The sequence below is a fragment of the Dromaius novaehollandiae genome, chromosome 1 (genome assembly GCF_036370855.1).
Source record: "Dromaius novaehollandiae isolate bDroNov1 chromosome 1, bDroNov1.hap1, whole genome shotgun sequence".
Classification (NCBI taxonomy): domain Eukaryota; kingdom Metazoa; phylum Chordata; class Aves; order Casuariiformes; family Dromaiidae; genus Dromaius; species Dromaius novaehollandiae.
Genome location: NC_088098.1, coordinates 91,716,423 through 91,735,692, shown reverse-complemented (window position 1 = coordinate 91,735,692; position 19,270 = coordinate 91,716,423). Strand labels below are relative to the sequence as shown.

Here is a 19,270-nt window from a genome sequence, read left to right as displayed (position 1 = left end):
GTAATGCCTGGAATACTGAAAATGAAACCTATTTGCTTTGAACATGGTAAAAAGGTTTATGCTGAAACAGGGTTATTCCAAGCTTGGTAACTGCAGCAGGTGCAGCCATTTGGCTTGGTTTCTCAGAGAGTACAGCATTTACAACTGGAGAGATTTTTTCAAAAGAGCTGAGATCTCATTCAGACAACAAACTCACTGGCCAGGTTTTCAAAACGGAACTCAGCATGCAGGGAGAGAGCATGTTTGGAAAACTGGACCTGTAACAATTGTCACTTGAAGTACTAAGACATCACTACACATCCTAAAATCTTCTGTGCTTAGCAGTAGGTGTACAGTATTCCTGTGCAGATGTTTCAAAATTCCTCTCAGCCTCTCTAGGACACAAGCAGGACTCCCAGTCCCTCTGGTAGCAGACTTTACATATTCAAGCTCCATGACATACAAATAAATATTTCTACTTTTTAGAAACTAAAATGCAATTAAAATATTTTCGAGAAAGACTAAAGTAGTATAGTGAGAACTTTTTAAGGGGAGGTTTTGGAAATGAATTCTTTACTAACACATTTCTCATCCCAAATAAACATCAAAAAACTTTTTCGTTAGCAGTAGAACATCATTTTCTTCTGCATACGGAACTATAACCAATCCTTCTGCCCTTCCCAACCCCCTGGCCACTGACAGCACCTACTCCAAAAACTGCTAAAGTGGGGAAAGTGAAGTGCTCCAGCTCTCAGGTGAATCACATGTGTTCTCAGCTCTCAGGCGAATCTATATGTCGCAGGTGCACTCTACAGAAGCTGTACAACACAGCTCCATCTCTGAGACTGTGGCAATTAATAATTAATAATTCCTCTGATGCAACCTACACAAATGGTAACAAACATACAGAAAATATATCAGTGAGGAATGAGACACCCAAGAAAGTGGCAGTGCAATTAACTTCCCCAAACAGGGGGATATGCCCAGGGAAAGGAATCAGACAAACACAGGGTTGACACATTTTAGAAGACAATACAAATGTAAACAACTAAAAATCATTTCACTGCCTTCTAAGAGTGATACAGTTAGTTCCTGTAAAAATACTTAGGAAGGGGGGAAATGATATGGGAAATGCCAGTAAAGTCAGTTTGGAAATAGAGGAGGTCCCAAACTCTGCTTGGATGATCCGTACCCAACAGCAAATGCAGAGAAGCAGTTTTGTTTTGGCAGATTGCATCTGCAAGGAGTGATGTGGTTGAATTGACTACAAAGTACCTAAAAATTTCCGCAAGTGACTGATAAGAGTACAGACAGATGCCACGCACGGTTGTATTGTTATTGTAACAGCGTTTCCATTTTTTTAAGAGGGAATGCTAAGCTTTTGCTTGACTAGAACAAAACATATTCCTGTCCTAGCAAAGTAGTCTGGTTTTCAAAGCTGCCTCCATTAGAACTGATAAGCACTTCAAACCACGAGTCTTTCAAAGCAGTAAACTTAAAATAAATAGGCGATACAGGTGAACTCACTAGGTTTCTACAACACATGACAAGACTGGAATCCCAGACATGTTTCCTACTGCATCGCAAAACTCAATCTGACAGCTGATACAGCCTTCGGAATGATTGCATTCACAACAGCCGCTGGTAGGGCTCTCCTGGTAATAAGTAGATTTTGCTTGGACAACTCCCAAGTGCAGAAGGATAGTCCTGCTTTCATGCCTTCCCAATTGCTCCCAAGGATTATAAACACTTCATATTTTACGTTGACTTCCACCTAAAAATCCCAAGCAATTTGGCCAAAGGTGCTGAGTCAGTGAGAGAGTTCCCCCAACTTCAAAGAAATCCTGGTAAGACCACTAGCTAATGTGAGTCCAAAAACTTGTAAGGACTCTGCAAAAACTGCAAAGGACATATGCAGGAGAGAAAGATTAAAATGAATGCACGGAAAACATTTCTGCAGTCTTTTAACATTTCTATGCATATGGAAGCTTTGATCAGAGAATGATAACCCAAAAGCTAGAAGTGAACACTGCATATCTCAGTAGGGGACTGGAAGTCTCCCTTTCCAAATGAGAAAATCTTTATATTATTGGCTTCTTGTCCTGTGCTGTCATAAGATATCAGAAGCTTAAATCTTTCACTGTCCCAAAACTGAATCTCCCTAGGAAACTTCTGGGGAAAAAATATACATTTAGAGAAAAAAAAACATTTATTTTCGGCAGGCAGATCTGGCCTTATTCTACACAGGTATGACTGTTTGAAGCAGATCATGAGTTTGTAATTAGTATTTTTGATTCTGTTAGCAAGGAAGAAAATGGACTTCTGAGATCTCTTCCAGCCTCTCACTTTTGTGATTCTAATATTGGACTGATGCCCAGGCAAATGAATTACTGAATGCAATGCAGGTTAGATACTCCAGGGTACATAATGAATGATGTTGGCTTTTTTTTTTAATTTATAAATTTGTGTGTGTGCGTGTCTTTGCAATAATCTTATGGATTTAACCTCCATACATGTTTGTGGGAAAGGGAGGAAGGGAGAGAGAGAAAGAAGCAGAAAAAGCGAGTGTTTGTGTTTATACTCATAAATCCTATGTAAAAGGTTTGTCTCTCGTCACTCCACACTTGACACAGTTTTTACTGCCCACAGTCCCAGTAAGGTACTTCATACTTGCCCTCTAGGAAGGCACAGGTTTCTTTCAGGTGTGTGCGCTAGACTATGCCATGTCCTCAGGGACCCGTGGGAAGCCCATGGACAGTAATTCATTGTCTAAATGTGTTAACTGTAGGAGGAAAACCTAGAGTGACAGGGAAGGACGGGGCTAAGAGAAGGAAGGTGGAGAGAATGGGAAGAAAAATATCAAAGAGATAAAGGCACTTACTTCTTAACCATCCGAGAGCCAAGTGGTTGGGTGTTGGGTTTTTTTTGATGTATAACAAAGATGGCAAATGTGGGATAATACAAAACACATGCAAGTTCTGTTCTTACCCCTCCCTCGAGGAAACAGCTGAAGTCAATGGGAATTATTCCTACTCTGCTGCAGAAGAACAGGCCCTACGGTTGTGATTTACAGTGTGAGACAGTTAAGAAGTACTGATGGGAGAAGAAAGAGAAGGCAAAGAGTAAGAGTCCTGCAGTAAGAGTCCTCCTGCAGTAAGAGTCCTCCCCCCCAGTACATATACACACCTATAATATACTTCTACAATAGCTCAGCAGACACCAATCTCTAAAAAGCATCTTAAATGTATGTACTAAATCACAGTTGAGCAGAACTGCCAAGCATGCTGGCACTCTGGGAGAATCTAGATACTGGCCTAAATTCTACTTTCAAGGTGTAATCTCTGAAGTATTCATCCACCAAAGAAAAAAATAGTTCCACAGGAGCTGATGGGAGCCGGGGAAGTAATACACAGCGCTACTAAAAGAGCAGCAGCTGCACAGTGTGGGTAATTTCCTTTTATTTTCCCACAGGGAAATCTCCTTTAAAGGCAATATTTACGAAGGGTTAGGGCACGAGGATGTGAATTGATATTCCTGAGCCCCTCCAGCCTAACGCTTCCCAGTGGCAAGCGAGCCCTCACAAAACCCAGGCACGTGCGTTATTCCACCAGCGCCCGCACGATGGGTCACAGCTGCTCCAAGGTCAGCAACCCTGAAGGACACACTCAAGCGCTCGCTAACATCGCGGCTCCCTGCTGGGCCAGGCAGCTGGTGGATGGGGAAGGAAAAGAGGATCTGGGACAGCCAAACGGACACCTCCCCCGGAGGCCAGAGCCCAGCACAATTTAGGATGGGAACGCATTGAGGATGGCACATTCCCACTCTTCCTGGGCAAAACATGTGTCCTGGCGCTACTTGCCAAGCTCCGCCACTGTCCCTGCTCCCCGCGAGGCGCCCGCGGGGGCCCACCGGGTCAGAGGCACCCATGGAGCCCGGGCTGCTGCCCTGCCCCAGCCGCCCTGGGGCCTTCTGCCAGGTCGCCACCGCCCTCCTGCCTTGGTGGCCCCGGTGACGTCTCTGACATCACAGTGCCTGCCCTGCTGATTGGCTCCTGCACACATCCCGCCTCTGCTGCCCCAGCAATGTCTCTGACATCACAGTGGCTGCCCTGCTCATTGGCTCTGGTAGGAGGGCGGAGTCTGAGGTGCTCACTGGTGACTGAGGCACCGCAGCAGTGAGAGGCCGCTCAGGAGCGGCAGCAGCCTTCCCACCATCGGGCGTGGGCCGGGGCTGTGTGCGTGCACTACCAAAGGGACCAGCAGGGCCTCATCTGGTCGCTGGTGCTCCCCACTCTGCCCAGACCCACATGTCCATCCAACCATTTAAATAAACTTCCTGAGGAGGAAGCTATCACTTGGTATGGCCCTTATACGGCTCTCAGACAGCAAGGCCCTCACCACCACCCTGAGTCCTACTGCTGAATCACAGCAACAACATAGCTGTGATGAGAAGAGCTGGGAAGATGCAGGCATTATTTATGAAAGCAAAAAACATAATTTAAGTGCAATTATAAGAGTATTTCTTTTCTATCAGCTTGACACTGTTGCACAAGGAGAATTAACTGCAGTTAGAAAGGGGGATGGTGGTAGATAGAAAAGCTCCACAAGACACTCGCGAACGCTGCGCACGCTTAGGAAAAGCAAGAGGAGCTAAGGAGCCTGCCAAATACCCTAGACAGAGAGGAATGGCTTAGACAAAGCTGATGGTGCAACAGAGCAAGTTAAATAACAGGCAGCACTCATAGAGCAGTGCGGTTTCCGCACAGTTAGCATTGGAAGCACTGCTCAGTGAAGCACACCGCAGCGGGGAGAGCTCCTGGCCCTTTCTTTTCCGCTTTTCCCCCTTCCTCTTAGAGACAATCCTTCCTCACAGTGAGAAACATTCCTTCTTATACGATACATTTCCTCCATTTCCCTTGAGGAATAAAGGCAAAGATAGCAAGAGGTACACAAGACACAATAACATGCCTGCGTACGACACCGAAAGCACGCTCTGGCTTTGTCTAGACTTCACAAGCGTTTTAACTCACGTTAATTGCTCCCCAATTAGCTGGAGTTAGTGAACATATTTGTAAACACTAGTCTAGACACTCCACAAACATTTGTTCTAAGACACATACGTAAAATGGTTAAGTGGATGCTAAGGCAATTAGGTATAATCTTATTACTTCCCTTTCTTGCATCTTCCTTTTACCCTTTGCTGAAGCATACACCAGAGTTCTGTATTTGCAGGATTTTTTTCAACAGGCACTACAGAGGTAAACCTTAGGGCTATCTCATGCAAAACCCTGATAAGGTGCTATTAGTTCCCAGTCAACTTTCAAAGACAGAATACGGTACGATTTTATAACAGCAGACATTTAACACACACAGAATACACTAAGTAGGTGTAAAGCCATTCTGAGTATCTCAATTTTGATTTATATTGTATTTAGAAAATCATTAGGCAGTAGATTTTCTGGTGTTCTTTATACAGACAGACCCCCTCACCCCCTTTCCTGCAGCTCTATATCAAAATGTAAGGTTTCAATATGACATTCACACTTCTGTTACTTTAGCACGCACTGCAACATGTTCCCCTCTGATTTTCCTTCAGAGATGCTTTATCAGTCTTTATATATGATCATAATATGGAGCATATATCAATGGGATTCTTCAGAGCTGGAGAAGAATTGCAATATCTGAGCACTTTCAGAATCTCACTAAGAAAAAAGCAGGTTGGAGATTTCCAAATCTAGCAATATGTCCAGCCCTTGGGTTAACAGAAATCTGTGGCTTGTACTCAAAGCAGAATAGATACTGGCATGAGAATGTAAAATATCCACTTCTATGAGGGTTTTGAGATAGCAAGGCAATATTTTTTTTTCCTTATAGCACAGGTCAGAACATACAATGCCACCTCTCCCTGAGCTCTACACTGTCCTCTTCTTCAGAGTTGGCAAGACAGGTTAAGGCAGGTTGTAAAGGGCTGTCATGGGCTGTGCCTCCTCTAAGGTGGACCACAACCACCCCCTTTTGCAAACACATCATTCACTAAGAGACCTTCCTATGCAACTGTAATGTTAATTCAGTCACCAATTCACCAGACTTCAGCCTCATTCCGAGTCTTTCCAGATCAAATGACCAGCCCTGCTTTCTGCACATCTGCATAGCTCAAAGCCTGCTAAGATCCCCATCAAACTTCCAGCAAAACTCCACATCTCCCCCGCCCATCATTTGGCTAAATGGAAGGGAGAGAAGAAATATCGAGCAGTGCAAAATATGTGAGTTACCTAACCATTTGTGCTGTACCTTAATAAACAGCAGCTTTTGGGTCCTGACATGAACATTTGTGGCATGTTCTCTAGGTGTGATTGCAAAAAATCTTGTGGCTGAGCAAAACTAAGAATGTCTATCCTGAAACCTATTCTGATGCTTCAGTATGTGCTTTTTTACTTTCTTACAGGCTGAAGAGAGATTTCAAAATTATTCACAGAAATTTCATAATATTTGCTTCTGGGTGAGAAAGAGAGACATCATTTTAATATTCCCATCATCAAATATTTCAGTCTTATTTCTTGAAATGACCTGAATTGCTTAATTTCAAGCTGGTTTAGAGTTAAGATGCATTTTCCTTTTGTCTGAGGAAAGCCAGAGCAGAGTTCAATGCCTCCATTCTTTGCTACAGACTGTGCTACGTAGATCATTTTCTCCCACAATTTAACTCTGCTTGGCCACAAGGAAACCACCATTATATAATGTTTTGTTCTCTTCTCTAAGTCGAGCTGACTGGAGAAGAGGGCTGAAATGACAGCCCCCTGCCCAAGCTAATACAGTAAAAAGAAAATGACTTTCATGTTTTTTTAGGACTAACTGGAAATTTAAAAGTTCAAGCCTATTAAAAACAAACAAAAAAAGTGTATATTTTTGCTTCGTTCAAAACTTGGCTCGAAATACTCCACTTTCATTTTCCTGATAACCAAGAAGGGGAAAAAAAGGTTGTGAAATTGTTTTTTGCACCCAGATAAAAAAATACCAAACCTACTTTAGCTTTAGCTATCTCGAGGCGCTTGGCAAGCAGTTCATCTGAGTTAAAGCAGAATGATCTTTAGCCTAGATATGCTCTGCAGCACACGCCAATTTTAGCAATCAGAAATCACTTAATTTATTTGCAGTTATTTGGTGCTGAGGGAAGATGCCAGTCAGAGCGCCTCAAAGGTGACACACTTCTGCTTTCCATGTGCCAGATGAGCGCTGAGCAGTGATAGCTAACCACTGTCCTGCTTTGCAGCTGCTGTGGGTGCGAGGTAGTGCCAGTCACAACAGGACTGCACTACACACGCCCATTCAAGGGAATTAGAGGCCAGGCCTGTGCTGAAAAGAAAAGAGGGAAGAACAGAAAAAAAGTGAGTTTTTAACCTCATGGCAACTGTCAAAAGTCATCTCAAGTGGAAAAACATCGCACTGATAGTGTACTTTGGTTTTACCACAAGATAAACTTGGTGATGTCAGCCCCAGGCTCAGCTAACTCAGATTGACCTGACCTAGATTACTTCGCAAAAATACAAAACAAACAAACAAAAAATCTCTGCAAAACAGCCTGATTTCTCTGTGGGGTTGTTTTTTTTTTTTTTTTTTTTTTGATTCTGTTAGCCACAATACTCAAAAGTAAAAACAAAAAAAGACTTAAAATGCACCCAAGTAATTTCACAAAAGTAACAAAATTCCCTTCAGACGATAACAAGTGCCTCCTTTCCCACACCAATTTCAAGTCTGTGACTAAGAAGTCGAAATCTCCCTGCTGCATTCTTGATACGTTACATAGCACTGTATTCCCTGGATCAAGTCAGCAAGCACCAGGATCTACTCCACCAGTTTCTCTGCCAGATCACCAGGATGAGTGACACATCCTACACCTCCCAGGTGCCCTGGGCAGGAACCACATGACAAATACTGACCCCATGTACACAGAGGGCCACTGTGCTAAACTCTGCGAGGATGCACACGTTTAAAGGAATGCAACATTTAGCCTAGTGATCTTAGAAATTCTCGTCAAAGGGGTGAAAACTGCAGCCTGATTGTACCCTGAAACATGCTGCCCTTGGCCCAGTCCATAGCTCTGGTGTGGGAGACCGAATGTGGCTTTTGGGAACAAACAGCAGCTCTTCCATTTACATATATTAATTCATGTAAGTACAGCAGGTATTATCATTTGCCAGACTTGTTTGCATAATGAGGAACTCTGAGGAGAAATTTCTTGGAGAAGAGTTGCCATTAAAGTGTGGCGTTACCACTGCATTTCTATCCACTCTCCAGTCCCTCTTCCCTCCCACATAAACCCATGCATTTAAAGTATGAAGTTTCCACAAGTGCCCCTTAGAAAACCAAGGCTGGAGCTCATGTGCAGCATTTGCTGTGGGTTTTCACACCCCCTGTTCCCCCACACTTCCAACTCCGCTCAGTCAGTACGCTGCGTTATTCCCTTGTCATTTGCTTATCTCCTCCCTAAGCATACCTTGCAGGCACTGGGGTGGGCAGGACTTTTGCCCGGCCAGTTCGTGGCTGGTGGGAAACTATCATCTTCTCAACCCTTTCTCACTGGAAAGGGACAGGAGGGGATTGGGCCACATGGAGGGTAAGAAGGACTGGGATTAAATGAACAGACTAAATGACAGGCAAACTCCCTGGTTTGGTAAATGAAATGATCGTCACCCTCCTGCAGAAATGTAGGGAAGGAAAGTGGCAGGAAGGTGACAGAAAGCAAAAAAGGTTTCAAAAGAAGCAGTCAAGATTTCCGAACCACTGCGAGAGCCCCCTTGAACCTAAGTGGTGGCAACAGCGAAAGAGGGAGGAGTTGCCATTCTGCTGGGAATTTCCAGTGGGGAGCTGTGGGCATTACTGTGATTGATGGCCCTCAGCTCTCCCCTCTCTCACCAGGATGTGGTGGCCCAGAGCCCTCTGAGACTCAACAGAGGGAGAGACCATGTTCTCAGACAGCCTAAATAATGGCCTCTAATGGGTTCAGCAGTGTTGAAAGAGTCTGAAAAATAGCCCAGGAAGCCACCCTTCCTCCTCTGCCACCCCTTCCACTGACTCAGATGTATTGTTGGGGCTGGAAGTGCCAGAAAGCCTCTCCCTCTGAGGCCTGCATACCGGGGAAGGGAACCCCCTCGAGTGAGTCTCCACCGCTTCTCCATTTGTTTTCATTTTGTCACCAGACGTTTCTATTTAAGCTGCTTGGAAGGATATCTCAATAACAACCCTACTGGGCTCAAGGAGACAGAGGCTGACAATGAGCATGCCTCCTTCCTTTCTCCTGAACTTCTCCGCTGTGTCAAAACATCCAGGCATGCTGTGAGGGAGACAGGGAGAGGCAGGCATGCCCAGGGGCTCTCTTCCCACCTTCCTCCATCCCCTGTACCACCTCGGCCGTTGATGGAAATGGAGCTATTCATGAATCACAGTCAATACCAGGCAAACTGGCTCTGACAATTCAGCAGTTACAGTGCTAAACCAGTCTCAGCAGGGCCTGAAGGGATGGAATGCTCCCCTCAGACTGTTTGGACTGCAGAGCAAAGACATTAACACTAATGCACAGGTTCCCAAACAGAATACCCTCAAACTCTGCTGCAGCTCCCTTGCATCTGGGGGACTGCATAGTTTTAGTGCAAAGTCCTTGCTTCCGCACACTCTAGAGATGCCAGACTTTGGCATGAAATGTGCAAACATGCTCCAGAAAGAAAATGCTAACGTAGTGCAGACCACTGGGGGTACCTCTAACCACATGTGGCCTGAACTAATTAGCTGAGACAGTGTTGCTGGAGCTTCTCTGCATGATGCTGCATGACACACAGGGTAGAGGTACCTGAGCTGCCCTTACTGATATCCACCACAAGATAGTCTTAAGCCAACCTTCAAGTACCACAGCTAAAGGCCAGAGATGCAAATAAACATCTCTTCCTTTCAATTACACTGTCAAGGAAGAAACTGTTGACATTTACATAAGGATGCTGCATGATGACCAGCAGGAGCGGGAGGTTTTCCCTGTGAGACTCAGGAACGGGAGTTCAGGATCTACAGCCATGAGATCCAGGCTTTACTGCCAGCTCTGCTACTGCCAGCTGTGTGGATCGAGGTACTTCATCTGCCCTTGCCTCAATTTCCCTTGCATAAAATCAAGGATGATGTTTGTCTTTGCAGAGACTTCTGCTGTCCTTGAGCAGAATGCACGAGACAAGTGCTTGTTATTGTTGCTGGTACCACACTGGCAGCTGGTGTGTGGCTTGCACAGCTGAGTACAGTCAGGCTGTATGGGGCCTCTGGTCCCCTGCATCAGTGTCTGCATCAGGCTGTGCATGCTAGGAAACGCCTGTCTGTGCTACCCCAGTGCAGCTTGCACACAGCTGTATGCATCTGTCACATCATCTCTGGAGATGCTTGCATCTTCTGTCACGTTCCTAAGTGTGCTCAGCGATATGTACGCACATGCTGGGTGTGGATGGCTGTAAGTGGCTGATGCATATTTAGATCTGGCTACTCTGTGTACAGCTTTCTGTATGCACACATGAGAATTGGGTCAGGAGAATTTGTTTCCCCTTTTATATGGCTTGTCACAAAACCCCAATATCCTATACCCAAAGTCACCTTTGCAGGTTGTTCTGCAAGCCTTTGATTGAAACATCTGCTTCTCTCCCTGCTTTGCTGAGTGAGGAGAGCATCCACAGAAAGAAATGGAAGAGGCCATTAGTGTAGTCTCCAAGGGAGAACCCTTGAACAGCTCAGAAAAGCCTGTGCCAAGAGGAGGACACCATAAAACAAGAGCAAGCCAAGGAAAGAGACAGATGGGGCCAGCTCCACTCCAGTTCTCGGCTGCCTCTGTTGCGCTGTGCACTTAATATTCGTACAAGGTCTAATTTATAAACCCAGCTCGTGTTTATAAACTCTGCTGTCCTAATGGAAATGAAAACATTAATACAACCCGAGGATTCTTCACTTTCCAGGTTTTAATTAAAATCATAGGCGTTAAGAAGCAAGAGTGTCTTCGTGGAATACAAGTCTAATGAAGTATTTCCTCACACAGCACAAATCTCTGTGTGCAGTCCCAGCTTACTGGCACCGGGTGCCCGAATCACCGACCCCCCTCAAACCAGAAGTTCGCGCCTTGAAAATTGGAAAAACAAATTATCCTGCAATTTGTTTCAAATAAATGGAGGTGCCAAGATGGAGTTGGAAAAATAGTATCAGGTAGGGGAAAAGAAACCCCAACAACCTAGCACATCCATGAAACATGATATCTTAATTGACTTACTAGAGGCAACAGTGACTGCATAGCATGCCAGCTAGGGGGAACCGAATGGGAAAGTGGAGAGGACTCAGATGGGAGAGGCAGTGTGTGAAAACATAGCAAAGGAGGGGAGATGGGGGAAAAAAGCACCAAAGAAAGGAAAAATGGCAGAGGAGGCTAGAGCAAGGGGAAGTATGGACAACAGTGAGGTAGGTAAAAATGTAAGCACATGAAAATTGCAGACCAGACCACAGAGACCTGTTCCCTTTGTCTCCCCCTGGACCAAAGGAAAGGAACTGATATGGAGCAAACTACATGTGCAGACATGGATGAAGGGACTGATCCTTGGCAAGTGAAAAGCTGGCTGAAGTCAAGACTGATGGCAGACCACCAGTTGGTGCAAAGTGAAGCCCAGTAGAAGCGATCTCTCTCCACCATCATTCTCTAAAGGAAATGTGTGCCTATTCCTGCTCAGCTCCAGGGTTGCTGTGCATAACCATGTCTTATCTTGTCATAGTAGGCATATACAAAGAGGGAGGAAAGCCTGAAAAATGAAGCCAACATGAAAGCTACATAGAGCAGTGTAGGGGTGTGAGGACCCTAAATGGGGAGAGGGCCACCTTGCCTCCCTGGTTCCAGGCCCAATGCACCTCAAGCAAAAGTGCTAGGCTCTCAGAACCTCTTCAACTGCTCAACAACTCAACAACAAACATTTGTGGTGCTGGTTTCATTTCAGATGCCTCTGACTAAATCTAAGGGAGCTAGAGATGGACTTCAGTCAGAGAACTGTGCATGTGAACCAGCACTTCTTTCAGGACTCTGAAAGTTTCCACCAGTCAAACCTTGGCTTCATCTTATTTTCAAAAGGAACACACATTGCATCATCCTGAATCAGTAGGTTGCCTGTCCCATATTCTTTTCAGCTTAGGCTAAGTCCACTTGCTCTACAGCTTCATATGACGCCCCTATATGCTTAATTAATTCCGTGTCATGGTGAGATTTAAAACAGCAAAAGGCTTCTTTTTGCCTATTGTTCCTCTTCTTTAGCACTTGTCACCTTGGGAGACAATGAAATGCAAAAACACATTTGCAGGAAAATATCACACAGAATCAAAGGAGCTGGAGCAATCATGTCCTTGGCCTTACATTCTGGGGTTGCTGTGTGAGGCAGGAACAATGGAAAAGAGGTGCATCATTTCCTCACCGAACATTGCTCAAGACCTAAATATGCTTCTTTCAATCCCTGATCTAGCCAATAAAGCACAGCTAAACATAGAAACATGTCCTGTTTCAGACTCCCATGCTTCTAAGAGACAGTGAGATTCATAGCTGGAAACTCATGACAAGTCACAGAGAGGAAACTCATGACAAGTCACAGAGAGGACTTGAAAAAATGGAAAGACTCCTGTCAGCCTCAGGTGAAGTTTGAAGTGAGTGGCTTTTCTGTCAAAGGGGGAAGCAGCTTGGTAGTTATATCTACCAAATACATAATAGTAGGCTGGCAGAAACTGAAAGAGTACTGTATTTCCACCTGCCAGCACCAATACTGAGAGCTGCTCTGTCTTCAGCCAAAAAAATCCCCTGGCTCACCTGAACCCATTTAGGGTGCAGGAGAAGCCAGGGCTCAGGCACTTAGGAAGCAAGGGAAACAAGCAAAGGAAATAGCAGTATATTTAAGAGGGAAGCATGCTTTCTGACTCTTTTAGGCTGCTATAAGCAGTGCTAATGAGACCAAAAAGGGAATCGAAGCATCACTGAGCTTCACAAATTGTTTCCTAGTTACTGGTCTGGTGGGGGCAACTCATAGTTTTATTGGGCTACTCCTTTGGTCAAGGTCTGCTCGGTTTGTACTATTTCTATCATGGTAATAAAGGGGAGGCTTTAGTGTCATTTAAAAATGCAACACTGCAGAATCAAATGGAGATGACCTTGCATATCTGGGGGCTATAAATCAGCCAATGGAAAGGAACACTGTGCAGCACGAAGAGGAACAGGCACAAATATGTGCACTTACATTTACTTTCCAGTTACTTGACTAATGATTTGTATTTTTGCAGCACCTTCCCTTGGAGGATCTCAAAGGGCTTTACAGTAAATAGAAATGGGGGGGCACGGGGGAGCAGTTCTCCACTACATGTTCCTGTGTTCATAAGCCACACTCTCAGCTGGCTACACCATTTGACACCAGTGGAAGCCTGGCAGAAGACTGTCATTTACATGTGCATAAAGTGAAAGCAAAACACAAAGAAACCAAAATTCTCCATTCATAACATCTCTCCCTTCAAGTCACGCAAGTAACTTGCATAGGTTTTGTACAGACAGAGATAACCCCCAAAGGAAAGAGGGGATAATCAGGCTCCAAATCTGACGTCCTACTTCAAGGTTTTCTCTGGGGTGGTGCCATTCACATCAGTATGATGAAGGATAGGACCTAAGAAAGGTCTTCAGAAATTGGTCCATTTCCTTTGCAAACAAGTTCTTACAATATACCTAGAGAGCAGATAAATATTCTGCCCCAGTCACCACTGTAATACCTGAGCACCCGTTAACGCTGTTCTTACTCCCCTCAGGTTAGTGATAGACAAGCAGAAATAGCAAGATGAAAGTCAAGTTTAGCATCATAAAAGCTAAGAAAAGTCATGGAGGCCAATGCAGTTCTTCCAGGCTGGTCTGAGTGTATCAGAGAACAAGAGATGCCAAAAAGCGACTCAGCCGGGATCACAGGCATGAGTCAGTCAGTAGCAGTACCGGGACAGCCCTTCATCCCCTGAGAATATTAACACAGACCCAAAGTAAACTGCTAATGGTGACATCATGTTAGTTTGCCTCAAATTAGTGACTGATTCAAAAACATTTTCAAATCTAAGAACAGGGATCTCTCTAGTAATTTGATAAATCTCAGTGATACATATTTTTAAATAGCCTCAGATTCCCTCTTCTATACATGACTGTGAAACACCCAACATACACATCTCAGCTTTTCCTGTGGTAGGTGAGGGAAAAAAAAGAAAAGGAAGAAAACAAGACATTTGATTTTGACAGTATCTATCCTGGCGTCTCATGCCACTACTTTAGAGAGCTAATGGAGAGTGATCACAGTGCCAAAGGAACAGGAGCAGACCGAAAGAGCTGTTAAGAAATCAGAATAAGCTGCAAATGTAGCTAGACAAGCGATTAGGAATCTCACCTTCTACCTACCAGAAGTCAGTGGCTAAGTTCCTACCGCACTTGAGCATGATAGGGCCAGACCTTGCCTGTGTTTGAGATGCCCAGGCTCCCAGAGAAACCTGGGTGTTCATTTGTAAGCACAGCTGCATTTTGATTTTGCATGTACCAATTTGGGCTCAGGAGGCCATTATGGGATACTCCCCAAAGCCTGGCCAAACTTAAAACACTAAAAAGGCAAGCTAATACCTGTCTGTGGTGTTTTCCTGAGTAGCTGTGTGTTTGTGGGTGTACGCACATAAAAAGGGTGAAACGGACAGCCCCAAACTGGAAGGCTAGTACTAACAGCTCAAGGAATATACTTTCTTGATTTTTCTATTTCACAGTTGGTTGATTTCAAACATTCTAACATCTACTTCCTTACCCCAGTGCCCATCTGTCTATTTTAATAAATGTTCTTGGTAGCACCTACCTGGCACACATTTGAACACCCAGCAGTGCAACCAAATTTTACCATAAATCAGAGGGCTGGAAGAGTGAGCTCTGTAGAAATGATGCAATCATCCTTCTCCCAGAACACAGGCATTGGCAGCAGTAGATGGACAGATGGGGAACAGAAGCAGACAAGAAAACGTGGTGGGCCTGCCCCATCTCTCCTTCTCCTTTTTGCTCTTTCTGTTGCAACCCGGGTGAGAGCAAGCCAGGTTGCTATAACACTTTGGTGCCCTGTGCATCCCCAGAGCTCCCCTGGGTGGCAGATGGAAAGATGCAAAGGTTCATCAGCCACCTTAGAGATGCTATGAGATAACTGATGAGCTGAAGGCACCAGGTGACAACGCTCTGCCTCTCTTTGGGACCCATTTGTTATCTTTGATCTGTCTGTGTCTCTACCTTAGTGTCTCTCTCTCCCCACATCGAATCAGTGATGATGGATGCTAACCCTTGCTCCTTCCTGTGGGCATCTAACTGTGCTCCCTCTCATTTATCATGGGGTCTCCATTTATTCCCCAGTCAGTCCTTCATTTTGCAGTGCTGTTGCCGGGACAAGGTGGGAGTCAGCCTCATGGACGCCAGTTGGTGACATAGATAAGTAGAGGAGAATGGACACAGGAGGGGTATGTATGTCATCTCCCTACACTACAGAAAACTGGACACTGACCTCCTTTGTTCTTACCTCAGCTCTTTGCTCCTTCAAAACAGATCTGCTCTCTGTCATTACCTTGGTGCTGTGAAACACAAGCTAGGTTGGGATGTGAGCTTAAAAAGCCTGTTTCACTTTAACTCCAGCCTAAGCAAGTGACCTTTAGTGCCTGTTACTGCTCCTTGCCCCATCTCATACAGGAGGACAGGCCTGGCCCAAGGCCAAGGGAATTCTTCCCAGCACCTTTCCTCTCTAGAGTGTCCTCCTCATTAAATGCATGTCAAAACTGCAATAGGCACCAATAATTAGCATCAGAGATGAGGGAAGTGATTAGGCCCAATGAAGCGGTCCATTCAGCAGGGGCTGTAGGTCCTTCTTAGGCAAGAAAGGCTGCTTTTCGGTGTAAGCCTTGGATACCTTCCCCCCCTAAGCCCCTCTTCAAGTGTCAGATGGTGAAAGAATGTGGAGAGCAACTTCGGACACAGGCAAAATTCATCCTCAGGTAACTATTTATTATTCTGGGAGATGTGCATTCACTCAGAACAGAGCTGAGTTTGGCGCGCTTTCCTCCCCATTCCCTTCACTCCCTGTACCTCAAGAGGCAGCATCTGCATGAGGTCCCTCTCAGAAAGGTGGCATAAGAAGCCTGTGTGAACACTGTTGCTCTGTCACTGCCCCTAGGACATGAATGTTTGGTTAAGTCTGGGCATTTCACCCTTTATCAATACTAAAATTTAGCAAGAAATGTGTACAATAAAGGCTTATGTCTTAGGCCTTTTTCTTATTAATCCTATTAGACTTGTCTTTATGAGCTCTCCAAGTTCCTTTTACTCCCTCCGGGGCTTGGCTGCAAATGAGATTTTGCATCTCAGTGTAAAATAACTTGAACATTTTTCTGTAAAATTAAATAAAAATCCTCCATCCTGGCAGTACATGCCCAGAATCCAATTTCTGGAGTCCACAACTTTCCAAGTGCTTCATTGTCTTCTCAGCTTCCCTTAGCTTTGGGAGGATGTTTTCTTTCTTTCAGACTCTGTCCTGATAAGTATCACAAAGAAAGGTAAGGAGCAAACTTTCAGCTGTTTAGATGATCAAGAGACAGAAAATGAGAGACTAAACTGCAGTCTATGACATTTGGCAAATCTCCCCTTATATATGCCTCAATTTTCCAATGTGTAAAGTGATAATAGTGATAGTCCTAACCTGTAGTGCAGATGGGCTGGCTCAATTTGCGGATGTTCAATAGTGCTATGACATCTTGTTCCAATTAATGGTATGCACATGTTTATTATTATGGTTACATATCATCTAGTAAGCATTTAAGACTTCTGAACCTGACAGAATCTTCCTAGCTGTGCAAAACTGGCCTGCGAATTGTGTGGTTTCCAAGAATACCTAATATCTGTTTTTTTCCTATCAGGCAACCTACTGTTTGTTTGACAAGAGTGCCTCAAGAACTAAATCCTAGTTCAGAGTCCACTGGTGCCAAATATGTGTATATATACAATGAGGAAACTGTGCCTTCTCCCAAGGAGCTTACCATAATGACAAGAAAAAATAAAATGAAAAGTGTGTTAGAATTCTTAATGCCACCTAGATTTAGTAAGGCAGAGTGGAATGGCCAGAAACGAAAAATAAGGGGTGGGAAAGTTAATAGTACCACTTCCCAGACTTCAGACTGCTTTGAATTTCATCTTTTGGAAAAGGTGTTTTGTGGAAAGTAATTCCTACTATATTAAGGGAGGGGGATTTTTACTGTAGCATGTTTGAACTGGTTTTGTACTCTGACATTATCATTACCTTTGATCTGTAAAATCTGGACCCATGTTAGCAATTCCCCAGTACTACTTATAGTTTGAAGCCCGTAATACCTGATATGTCAGAAAGACATGAGATGCAAGAAAAAAACAAAATCAGGCCCAACTTGTAGGACCATCAAGGGACATTGATCTCACCCAGCAGAGCTCCTGTTCAAGGCAGAGTCTGAGAACCCTCCCCAGCAGGTTTCCACCTGCACGAGAGTATTCCTGTTCAGCCTCTGCCAACACACCGCTGTTTACCATAAAAGTTGACATTTAGATGTGAAAAATGCAGGAAGGAAAGGGAATGATTTAAAAATAAAATGTAATTTACATTAATTATGTTGTTACATAGGATGCTCTGCAAAAACATTAGCAAGTGAGATCATGTTAGCAAAGCACAAGATGAACGGTATGGAAGACTTTCACGTTCCCAAGTCAGAAAGCTGTGGCTTCCTGCTGCTTCTCGTTTCTTGGCCAATCAGTGTTTCATAAGGACTTTTAGGATATAGCTGAAGTACCTCTGCAGCCCTAATGTCTGCAGTGTATGAATTGGAAACCAGTGATAAGACACCGATACGCAAAACATCCCTTTACAGAAAAGCATAGGAGCAATCCTGTCATAGTGCTATGGAACAAAGTGTGGCAAAACAATCAAGCCAAAGCCTTCCAAAGCCCACCACCATGCCAATGTCAATGGCCACCCTTCATTTCATCTCCAAACCCAGAAATTACTATAAAGGAGATGACCACCAACTCACAGTATAGGACATACTCCTCCCACCCGCACACCCATTTCTAGCCTATAGCAGACTTCATTTTATGCAAAGTGGGCCAAGATTAAAGCAGTCTTGAAGGCAACCATTTCAGTAATACTATAGTGAATGTTAACATAAGTAATTTAAGCTTGCATATTTTGGAGGCACATAAACTGTCTCAGGAATGTGGGATACAACAAACAGTTCCAGCCGCAGCTTTTCAGCCAGGCTTCCTCCAATGTCTGTGCTCCAATTTGGGTGGCAAGCTGTTGCCATCAGGGGGTCTAGCATACAAAAAACAATCAGCTAACAAGCAGATCTGACACTAATATTTGAATATTCACTGATAACTTCAAAGATGGGCTTCAGTTATTTTCCTTTTGCTTTTTTTTCCCTCCATTCTGTTTTGTTTTACAAAACTACTCACCATCAATCTATCTAAGCCACTTCACTGACCATAGGGGCTGGGCAGCTGAGGACTGTGATTATTTGTCAAAGCTTTTATTTGGGGAAAAAACTGACAGAAGTAATTCAACAAATTGTTTGACAAATATATTTGAAAATTGTTAGGCTACCTCTGTTAACCAGATGAATAATGTGAAATGATATGAGGTGAATAATTTATTACAAAATATGGAAAAAACCACTGTATAAATTATTAAATTAATATTATTTGACAAGTGCTTGCCCTTCCCTGAAGTGCAGCTTTCTCTGTGATGGAACACAGCAGCTGTTTAAAAGCAACAATAGTTTAAGGCAGCAAATGAAGAAGAATTGTAAGTGCTGAGGGAGTATGAGATTAGGCAGACTGTAATTATCCAGATTGGAATCTGGATAAAAATCAGGCAGTAAGACAAACATTCTCTTATAAAATCTATCATACCATACAAGTGGTACAGATATCTTCTCTTTGTTTTCATCCAAAATGTTTATTACTACCCAAAATATAATTCCTTTCTAACTTGCTGGTGGAACTTCTTCCCTTCCTACTACTTGAAAGTACTTTCTGCAACCCAGCACTCTGGCAGAACACAAAGGTGCATTACTGACAATAACATATGGAACCAGAAATTAGAAATCAAAGGAAACAGCCAGACTGGGCAAAACCCAAGCCAAACTAAATTCATCTTCCTGCGCAGTTTGAGCTCCAGCTTTATCTTTTGTTT

The 19,270-nt window shown here is 44.0% G+C and overlaps 1 protein-coding gene across 1 annotated transcript in view; it reads right to left on the bottom strand.

The window, feature by feature from the left end:
• The window catches only part of LSAMP (limbic system associated membrane protein), a 1,021,997-nt gene that overhangs the window by 911,244 nt on the left and 91,483 nt on the right, over nt 1–19,270 (bottom strand). The window lies entirely within an intron of this gene.